We start from the raw sequence: 8,032 nt of genomic DNA, 5'->3' as shown, positions 1-8,032 counted from the left end.
AAAAGACACAGGGTATCAGGTTGGATAAAAAAAACAAGACCCATCGATATGCTATCTGCAAGAGACTCACTTTAGACCCAAAGACACCCCCAGATTGAAAGTGAGGGGGTGGAAAACCATTTACCATGCTAATGGACACAAAAGAAAGCTGGGTTGGCAATCCTTATATCAAACAAATTAGATTTTAAACCAAAGACTATAATAAGAGATGTGGAAGGACACTATATCATATTTAAAGGGTCTATCCAACAAGAAGATCTAATTGTAAATATCTATGCCCCTAACATGGGCACAGCCAATTATATAAGCCGACTAATAACAAAAGAAAAGAAAGACATCGACAACAATACAATAATAGTGGGGGACTTTAACAGCCCCCTCACTGAAATGGACAGATCATCTAAGCAAAAGATAAACAAGGAAATAAAGACTTTAAATGACACACTGGACCAAATGGACTTCAGAGATATACTCAGAACATTCCATCCCAAAGCAACACATTCTTCTCTAGTGCCCATGGAACATTCTCCAGAATAGATCACATCCTAGGTCACAAATCAGGTCTCAACCGGTCCCAAAAGATTGGGATCATTCCCTGCATATTTTCAGACCACAATGCTTTGAAACTAGAACTCAATCACAAGAGGAAAGTCGGAAAGAACCTGGTGATGGGTATTAAAGAGGGCACGTACTGAAAGGAGCACTGGGTGTTACATGCAAACAATGAATCATGGAACACTACATCAAAAACTAATGATGTAATGTATGGTGATTAACATAACATAATAAAACTTAATAAAAAAAGGAAAAGAAAAAAATAAAAGAAGACTGCTGTAGCAGTCATTACCAGTGACCTTCTGCATTCACCTCTACTCTCTTCTGCATTCACCTCTACCCTCCAAAGGCCACTTACTGTGAATGCCTAAAAGTCTCTTCTTGAGGGATTTATGCCACAAAATCACACTAGCCTGTTTGCAGGTACATCGAGAGCAAGGTACACCAGAAATGCCCACAAATAAATGCACCTGGAAGTATTCCTTGATAATAAGGCTCCTGAATAAGATATATTCATAGGAGAAAGTGGTGAAAAACACTAAGTAACAATTATCAGGCAGCACAGTATAATGAATAGCATCCCCCTAAAATTCATGTCTACCTGGAACCTCAGAATGTGACCTTATTTGGAAATTGCAGATTTTGCAAATATAATTTGCAATGCAATTACTTAAGATGAGGTTATGCTGGATTAGAGTGGGCTTCAAATCCAATGACAGGTTGCTTTATGAAAAGACACACATATGGAGACACACAGTAAAGAAAACCATGGAACAACAAGACAGACAAAGGAGTAGTGAAGCTACAGCCAAGGAACAACAGAATCCTTGGGAGCCAGGAGACATTAGAAAGTTAGGAAGAGACAAGGCAGGGCTCTTCTTAGAGCCTTTAGAAAGAAGATGGGCCTGCCTACACCTTGGTTTTGGACTTGTAGTCTCCAAAACTGAGAGAGTAATCTTCTGTTGTTTTAAGCCACCCAGTTTGTGAGACCTTGTTATGGCAGTCCTAGAATATAAAAACATCAGGCTAACCCAGAAAAGTATGACCGAAGTTTGTAGCTTCAGGCTGTAACCTGAAGAGTCCCTTCACCTGTCACCCCCATCAATACATCTATCTTCACCACCTTCTCTGCCCAAATCTGAACCTTAGCACCCCTTCCATGGCCCAGAAGTCTGTGTGGAAGGAAAAGCAAAAAGAAAGAACAGGAACTAGAAAAAGGTGGCCTGGACTGGCCTGTAAAGCAGATACTGGGTCTGTTTATTTGAGTAGAAGAAAAGAGATGAGGAGTCAGGTCCACTTTTAGTCTTTCCATGCACATTAACACTTTTTACAGGTAAATTGTACTGATCATTGTTTTGGGGTTTTTAGCTGGGTTAAATTAGTAACTTCTCCACCAGGAAGGGGCAGGAAGAAAGAGCAGTGGACAAACACCTCCTTGGACAATACTCTCCCATCAGAGGCTAACTTTTCCCTATTCTGTTCTCTTTAATGTAGATGTTGAGTTTCTTATTCAAACATTTGGTTAACCAGAGCATAACCAGACTATACACTCCAATGGGAGAAACTTGAAATATTAGGACTGTCCCAATCCTGCTGTCATTTGGTCATGTTCACTGCTCTCCAGGACCTACCTCCACCAAATTGAAGAGATTCTCTATGATGTTGCTCCCAAATTCTTTAAAAATTGGTCATGACAATATATTATTTGATACTTCAAATCACACTGTCAAAAAAATCACCCCATTGTCTCCCACAACAAAATATGCCTAACTACTGTTAATGAGATCAAAACTCATCATAGATTCTTGATTGATTCTGTGAGAGACAAAATGCCCCAGACAATGAAGAAGTTAATTTTATTCAGGGTCCTACAATAGGGAAAACATTTATTAAAAAAGAATGTATTAAAGAAGTAGGAGAAAATCTGGGATTTTATAGAGGCATGGAAACAAGGGAATCATGAGGAAGACTGGACAGATAGTCCTGAGTAAGAATATAGCTCACAGACCAAACCAACCAATATCCAAATCTCCAAATTAGAAAAATAAGAACTATGATCCATTATTATCAAATTGACCTCTTAACCCAAAACAGAAATACAATGTCCTCAAGTGTATTTCCTTTTACCTTGTTCTCAAGATAAAGGGGAAAACAGAGCCAATAAAAGTCTTATCAAAATGAGGAAAACCAAATATCCCCCTCTAAATCTAAATCCCTTTTCTGACCTAATTTGAAAGCAATGGACAATGTTGAACTTTATCTAAGTTCTGAGTTCCCAGAAAGTAGCAAAGGTTGTTAAGAAATCTACCCCTACCTCTGCACATATTTTTGTGTTCCAAGAAACAGCTAACCAAAATAGACCAGTCTTTTCTGGCAAGTCCCAAAATAAGCCCCCCATCCTTAGAAGTGAAGATTCTTTGTCCACGTTTCCTAAGGACTGCCTTATTTAACTGCCTCATAAAACCCCAGGTTTTTCTCTTTCTTCTTTGACATGTTCCTCATGAATGAATGGTATCTCTAGTGCAATAGCTTGAATAAAAGCATCTCCTTAACTACCGGGGTCAATTTGTCTTTCATAGAATCAGCCAAGAGCCTACAATGAATTTAAATCCCATTAACAGCAGGGGTAGCCTCAGTCATCTGCACCAGATCTGCTATTGTTGGGTCAACATTTTGAAAGTGGGACCTACCACCAGTGATTAATAAGTCTCCTCTCTTTCCTCTAATTTTTCAGTGGTCACTAAGATTCCTAAGAATATCATAGAAACAGTTCCACTGACAGAAAATTCAAGAAACATAGGTAAGTCCTTTGACACTAAAATAGTTTATATCCTAAGAATGAACTTCCTTAACAAATTCACAAAAAAGTATGTTTTCTGAATTTAATAGGTATCTCAATCCCTACCCATATGGTTCCAAAGTAACTCTGGAAATCCAGGATCCAAGTCTAGAAATGCACTATAAAGTTAATAGTCAATATTTTTTGATAGGGCTAGAAAAAAGGAAACTGATGTAGGTCACCTAGAATTCAAGTCTGCACAACATTGTTTAGTCATGCCTCCAGTGACTCATTCCAGCAATCTCTCCTCATTGCTATATTTAATGATCAGTAGCAGTTTTCCCATGAAACTTTTATTTTAGCCAAGTCTTTTTCAAGGTAACAAAAGTTATAATTACCTTTGTTTTTTATTTGAGAAACCACTTTCAAATTTCATATGGAATAACTATAACCTCAGTGAAGTTTTATTGTCTATTAACTTACTTGGCTATCTGATCATACTCATCAAATTTAACATCAGGAATATTAGATTCACATTTCTTTTGACATTTTAGAGTTAAGCCAGTTTAAGTTAACCAAAATCTGCAGGTATGGGAGGAGAGGAAAAATTTTGAGGTTTTTCTCAGATAATAAGAAACAGATAAATACTGCAATCAAGTCAATTCATCTTATCCTTTTTGCCCTTTGACTTTGCTATATAAATAATGTACATAAAGAGTATCTGGGAGGGAGTTAGGACCTGGTTAAAATGAGAGAAATGATCCCCGTTCTCTGATTTTAAGAAAGATGACAAGTATAAACATATTAACAGAAATACAGTCTTTAGTATTGGCCCCACAGAACAGATGAGAGTAAAATTCCCCCCACATTTATCCCACGTTATAGTAAACACCAAATGGATTAGTCCTTAACTTAATTTCTAGACGAATCTTATAAATAAATCTATCTACCTAGAAGAGACATCATACCATCTTCCATTAATTATGACACCAACCTTTTCATTCAAGACTATGCCAATAATTACATTCACTATGGAATATTTAAAATTAAGTTTAAAATAGATTGTGGTGATGGTTTCACAAGCATATTCTTATCTCCAAACTCTTCAAGCTTTATACATTGAATATGACATACATTTTGTATGTCAATCATACCTCAATAGAGTGTTTAAAAAAAAACTTCAACATGAAAATATTTGTCCAAATATTCCATGCTGAGAGAAGTAATTTCTTTATTCAACAGCTATTTAATGGGTACTTTCTAAGTGCCAGATCCTCTTTTATGTGTTATGTTAAATGAATCACATTACAATTATTGGGGAACAGTATCAAACCAACTGAAAAAATTCTGGCACATGTGTTAGGTAGCTCAAAATCAGTCTGTCTTCAATAGATAATAAAATTGCATGTATTTATATGTACTCACATTTTAAATTCATAACTATAATTTTATATTCATGCATATACATATATACATGATGTTTGTAGAGATATATATGAACATAAATGTATGCATGTGCATGTGTAATGAACAGTTCCAGTGACAGTCATGACTACTACTGAATTGAGAAATTTGCCAAAGTACCCTGTAAATTGCAATCCATGCCAAATTAAAGGCCTATTCTTTTTACTAAAGATGTGTACATTTGAAGTTAAGAAGTAAATAACAATGGGTAAAATAATTGTGCCTTATTCATTCCTTCTAATTCATTTTGAATTGAACATCAGTCATTTAGTTCCCCAAACTTAGAAATTAACTACTTTAGTTTCAGTCAACAAATTTATCTTTAACACTTACTATATCCCAAGCATTTGATTATTGAACATAATCATTGACATTAATTAAAGGGACAGAAAAATACCATGTCTTCCCTGCTCCAAAATTATATTTTGTTCTAGTCCTCATAGAGTTGTAAAATAAGTCATTCAGGGTGCATGTGTTCTACCCAATATTAATATTCTTGTGTCTTTGCCAAAATAAATGATAAAGTGAAAAACTTTCACCAATAGATGGAATAAAGATGTAGACCATGAACTTTAGTTATCCTAATGATAATTTTCCAAGACGACCTCTGGGATCATATGTAATTGCTTCCCCTTTTTTTCTTCTTACCCTTAACGTATGCAAATTAAAGATTGAGCAAAAATACAAATGGTCAAAAGAAATCCCTTTGATATAGAACAAATGAAAATATTAGTATCTTTACTTTTTCTCTTGATTTTTGTTCAAATTCATATGCAAGCAGGGATGGAAGAAGAAAGTATAGAGCAGAAAGAGAAGTTTAGCAAAGTCAAATAATATTACTGTACAACAGACACATAAGAAGATTAAGGGTCAGGGTTCAGGGAATACAGGGAGGAGCAAATAGAGTTCAGGTGGAAAGCAGAACCCTGAAACTAAATGACTAGTCAGGTCTAGCAGGTGCATGTTACTACTAGAAACACAATAGTGCAAAAATATGAGAATGTATTTTTTTTCAATTATGGAAGAATTCTTTATGTTTTTTCAGGCTTTTATGACATTGGCTGGTGATGGGGAGGTCTTCTAGACCTTTAAGTATTGAAAGACGTAAGAATCCAAGGTAGCAATCCCTGTGAAAACATCATCATCTTATTTTCACTACCACCATTTATAAATTTATATCACAGACAAGGTCCTAAGTACTTTAAGTCTTTCAATTATTCAATTCTTACACACTATTATCTTCATCTGATAGCTAAAAAATAGGTTCAATAACTCGCTATAGTTCATATACCTAATAAATGGCAGAACTGGTCTGTTAAGGTCTGAATTCAAAAGCTCAGCTCTTCAACAATACTTTATTTATTTGAGAGAGAGATAGCAAGAGAGCATGAGTGAGAAGGATGGGGAGAAGCAGACTCCCCGCTGAGTCAATCCCAGGACTCTGGGATCATGACCTGAGCTGAAGGTAAACACTTAACCAACTGAGCCACCCAGGCGCCCCCATCAGGTCAAAATATTAAGGTAATGGTGCTATCTCCATGACCATGGCCCTTAAAGCAGAGATCTAACCTAAGGGATCACCCTGATAAGGATCCACTGAAGTACACTGGTTTTTGGAAGAAATGTGCTACATTTTTTAAAGCTGCAAACAAAGCATACTTTTATCCAAATTAGAGTTGCCTAGACATAAACACCAAATTTTTGTTTTCAGTTAGTTTAGTCAACTAGAAATAATAATATTGTTGGGTTCATGGTAATCAAAAATAATAAGAGACTTTCTAAGACTTTACTGTGTCTTCATTTTTACATTTCTTTGATTAATAAAAATTGGAAGTAATCTTGCCTTAATCCTTTCATTTGTTAGATATGAAGCATCCATCCTCCAACTTAAGCAAGCTTATAGAAGACAAATTCATAAAATTTGCTCTAGAGAAATAATCAAAAGACATCATGTTTTAAACTGACTCATTCATTCACTTATTCTTTTGACAAAAATGTATTGAGTGTCATTCATACATTATGCACTGGTTTGGCTGACAATAAAGCTGTAAACAAGACAAAACCTGTGCTTTCATGGAGCTTGTAACAAATACAAAACACTATATAATGTCAAGTAGATGTAAGTGTTACAGGAAAAAATAAAGCAGGACAAGTGATAGGAACGGAGTTTGTGATTTGGATGGGATGGTCAGTGAAGGATTCTTGGAAGAGGGAGTATTTGAACAGAGACACAAAGAAAGTGGCAAGCAAGCCCTCTAATACCCTAGAAAAGAGTGTTTTAGAGAGAGGGAATAGCAACTCCTAAGTCATCGAGGCAGGAATATTTTTGGCTTTCTAGAGTAAAAGCCAAAGTCCAGTGAAAGAGGTAACTAATAAAAGATAAAGGGAGAACAAGAGCAGACACATTCATGTCAGGCATTGTGTGGTGATAGAAACCCAAGGAAGGATATTAAGCAAGAAATGACAATGATCAGCTTTACATTTTGCAGAATCACTTTGTCTTCTGTGTTGAGCACTGAGTGTGGAAGCAAGAAGGGCACTACCAAGCTATCGCAGTATTCAATAAAGAGACCACAGTGGGTAGATGAACCGTGAAGAAGTTAACTGTCATAGTGGTGAGAAATGGGCAGATTTGTCATGTATTTTTTTTAATTTTTTTATTGTTATGTTCATCACCATACATTACATCATTAGTTTTTGATGTAGTGTTCCATGATTCATTGTTTGTGCATAACACCCAGTGCTCCATCATGTATTTTAAAGACACAGCCTGAGGAACAGGATATGATGTATGAGAGAAAGAAGAGTAAATGATAATAGCAAGGGTTTTGACATTAGCAATTGGAGGAATGGAGATACCTTTTTCTGAAATACAGAAGAGAGAGGAGGAGCAGGTATTGGTAAGTTAGGGGACCACAAACTTAAAATGTTGTTCTTTTGACATGTTGCATGAGTAAAGAACTCCTCAGAAAGATGATTTTGTTGAGTAATGTTATCAAGCTATAAAACAAGGAAATAATTGTAATACTATATACTGTATTACTGTAATAACAGTAATAGCAATAAAATATTTGTTGACTACTTAAGCCAGTTCCTAACTTATTTGTATGCATTATATAATTAATTAAAATAAATAATGATCTACATGCACACAGCCCTTCACTACTGACTGAGAGCTTGTACATATATTACTACACTATTTGGTTTTCATCTCGATTTGCTGGAGTAGATACA

This window comes from Halichoerus grypus, chromosome 14 (assembly GCF_964656455.1).
Source record: "Halichoerus grypus chromosome 14, mHalGry1.hap1.1, whole genome shotgun sequence".
NCBI classification, from domain to species: Eukaryota; Metazoa; Chordata; class Mammalia; order Carnivora; family Phocidae; genus Halichoerus; species Halichoerus grypus.
The sequence above is the reverse complement of the archived record's forward strand: the minus strand, read 5'-3'. Positions refer to the sequence as shown.